The sequence below is a fragment of the Penaeus monodon genome, chromosome 35, assembly GCF_015228065.2.
Source record: "Penaeus monodon isolate SGIC_2016 chromosome 35, NSTDA_Pmon_1, whole genome shotgun sequence".
NCBI lineage: Eukaryota > Metazoa > Arthropoda > Malacostraca > Decapoda > Penaeidae > Penaeus > Penaeus monodon.
The window spans coordinates 1127979-1128588 of record NC_051420.1 but is presented as its reverse complement, the minus strand read 5'-3'; positions in this window follow the sequence as shown (position 1 = coordinate 1128588).

Below are 610 nucleotides of genomic sequence, written 5' to 3'. Positions count from 1 at the left end.
AATTTGATGTTTGATGAGATGAGGGATGATGATGAATGATATGGGGGTGAGGGTGAGGGTGGAGGGTGATGGTGATGATGATTATGATAAAAAAAAAATCAAATAATAATGATAAGCATAATGATGATAATAACAATAACATTAACAGTGAACCACTGAACATCATAAGAATAATATAATGATAATGATAGCAATTATAGTGAACAAATACAAAAAATCTTAATTTATAATATATAATATTAAGGGATGATAATTATGGTAATGAGAAAAATTATAATGAAAATACAGTGAGGATAATGATAATGATGATGATGATGATGATGATAATGATAACAGTATTAGCAATAAAGACAGTAATAATATCTATAAAGAAAATAATAATGATAATGTAATAATACCAATATTGATTATAACAATAATGACAGGAACGTTATTAGTATCAATAATAATAATAATAATTAGGATAAAGATAATAATATAATGATAGTGATAATGATGATGATGATAATAATAATATCGATATTAATAATAATTACAATAATGGCAATGATAATGATAATGGCAAAGATAAGAATGAAAATACTAACAATACTAATACTAGTTATAATCA